This window comes from Etheostoma spectabile, chromosome 10 (assembly GCF_008692095.1).
Source record: "Etheostoma spectabile isolate EspeVRDwgs_2016 chromosome 10, UIUC_Espe_1.0, whole genome shotgun sequence".
Taxonomy (NCBI): Eukaryota; Metazoa; Chordata; class Actinopteri; order Perciformes; family Percidae; genus Etheostoma; species Etheostoma spectabile.
Genome location: NC_045742.1, coordinates 16,505,591 through 16,508,116, shown reverse-complemented (window position 1 = coordinate 16,508,116; position 2,526 = coordinate 16,505,591). Strand labels below are relative to the sequence as shown.

Genomic DNA, 2,526 nt, shown 5'->3' with positions numbered 1-2,526 from the left:
CAAAGTTGAAGAAAAATGTTAGACAGAATGGGTTTAATAAGATTTTAAGGTGAGATTTTGTTAGCATTAATGATCTTAGACCATTCTCCCCTCCCACTGACTTAAATAGACCATACCCAAGAAACAGAAGTTAACACTCTCCATAAAGTTCTAACCATTAGATTTGGTCAGTTTTGGGGTTGGTTTGGGTTTATGGTCCCCATTTATATTGTGCTGGTGAAAGCTTGTTTTTCACATGGGGATTTTCCAGTGTATGGAGACTGTTCCCAGGAACAGTCAGGCATTTGTAGGAAACTGAGAATAAAAAGATGGTTTGTGTTGTTAAAGTTACCATGTGAGGGGAGAGCCTAAATGACCCCCAGTTTAAAGTGGAACAGTGTTCCTCATATCTGCAATGATCACAGTGGTGTGTGTGTGTGTGTGTAATTATTCTGTTAGCAGGTGGGTCATGGACAAAGCCCTGTACATCTGACACCACTACATTTGCAGAAACAACACCTTGCATATGTCAGCACTGGCATAAACACGCTTCATCAGACATGTTTTTGCTCTTGAGTCTGCTGATGAATCCATCACACAGATACACTACCAGGCCACACATCCTCTACAATAACACAACCAGGAGAATCATGCCAGTCCACCACATACATGTACTAGTCTGTTAATCATGCTTGACCCCTTGCTGCCCTCGATGTAACACCTTGCTGTTAAGATTGGCGTGCTGCACCGATGCCATTGACTGCAGCCCCTATTGAAATTCCTCACATGGCTTTGGTTAAGAAAAGATTTCACAGCCTAGCCATCGCTGTGGCTGAGCTGAGGCCATCAAGGCCAATGATAAAGCCATTAGGCCAGGGCATTCATTAAAAGCTACTGCACGCTGAGGATCGATGCAGAGCAAAAACAAGAGGGATGGAAGGAGGTGTAGAGTAGATGAGAGAAAGAAAATAAAGAAGAGAAGAGAGGCAGAGAGAGGTAGTGCAGAGTAAGGTGAATGGTGAGAGACATTTATAGGTATACAGGAGCTCACTCTCATCACACTCACACACACACACACACACACACACACACACACACACACAAACACACACCCTCCTCTTTCTCGATATCAAACAATAATACATTTCACACACAAGCACACATCCAAACACCCACATGTAAGCTTGGCAATAAATAAATGGAGAAAATAGGTTTTTAAATACACACTACAGCAGCAACACACAGACACGCTGATTCAATTCTGAAACCTCGGCTGAACAGACGAGATAAGGGAGCATGATTTGCTGTAGTGCTGATGTTTAACTGGAGGGGTTACATACACATCTATTAGAGGAGAGAAAGCCTTTGGTTGATCAAACACATTGAAAAAGAAACAGTGGAAAAGCTGAACAATGGGCCGTTTTGATCAGGCTCTGCAAAGTTGACATTTTCTGGTGCCAGGTTTTCAAACAGCACTGAATGAACTTATATGAAGAGGAAAATGTAATCAGTGAATAAATGAGATAGAACAGGGAGTTTGACCTTGGTAAACGTAGTTCACAAACTAACCTAAAGAAGATTAGATGGTGTACAACATAAAACTCAGCTTGTAAATGTACTTTGTGGTGAGATTGGTATTAAACACTGAATCCCAGAATCCACAAGCACTGAAAGAAAACAAACCTTGTACAACGGTAAATTGCTCTTGGGGTTACACTAAAATATATCCTTTTTTTTGTTTCTGAGCTGTTGCAAAAATGGATTAGAATTGTCTTAAACCAACATTTCAGACATACTGTTTCAGCAACTCCAGTTTCTTCAGCAAATAGAGCTGACCAAAGTACAGAACTTCAGTTGGCGGTAATAAGTTGGATCTCCGCTTACACCCTAAAGACAGTAAACCCAAGAGAAGAAGACTTGGGTGCTTTACTTGTACTTTGTGTACTTGTACTAAGCGTTGTAGGCACTACATCGTTGAAATGGCAAGGACCCTGAGTTACCCTGGGAGTGAAAGAGCATTGGAAACATCAGCTGTCCATAAAAGAAAAATCAGACCAAAAAGAGGCCACAACATCAATTGGAAAGGGGTCAAAGTTTTCGACCAGTAGTCAGTGGATGACTGGTGAAATTATAGTAGTATATTAGTATATAAGTAAATTATTTGAGTAAGTCAACCTTGAGTTGAGGATATTTCATGAAATATTATCCCAACCTGCAATAAATCTTCAGCAATATCTACTGTAATCATCGTCAAGGAATTTAATTAATCTTTAAGGTATCCATTACATTACATTACATGTCATTTAGCTGATGCTTTTATCCAAAGCAACTTCCAATTAAGTGCTTTCGAACCTGAAGAGGAAAAATACAGACAAGTAGTAAGTGCAAGTACATTAGCTTTAAATGAGCAACACTACAAAGAGTTATGTGAAAGTGCAGTTTCAAGAATATATAAAGAATATACGTATATATATATATAAAAAAAAAAAAATATATATATATATATATATTTTTTTTTAATATATATATGCGTGTGTTTTTTTATAT

The 2,526-nt window shown here is 38.8% G+C and overlaps 1 protein-coding gene across 2 annotated transcripts in view; it reads right to left on the bottom strand.

Annotated features, from left to right (window-relative positions):
• The window catches only part of kcnip1a (Kv channel interacting protein 1 a), a 47,174-nt gene that overhangs the window by 33,105 nt on the left and 11,543 nt on the right, over positions 1 to 2,526 (bottom strand). The gene's annotated exons all lie outside the window — the stretch shown is intronic.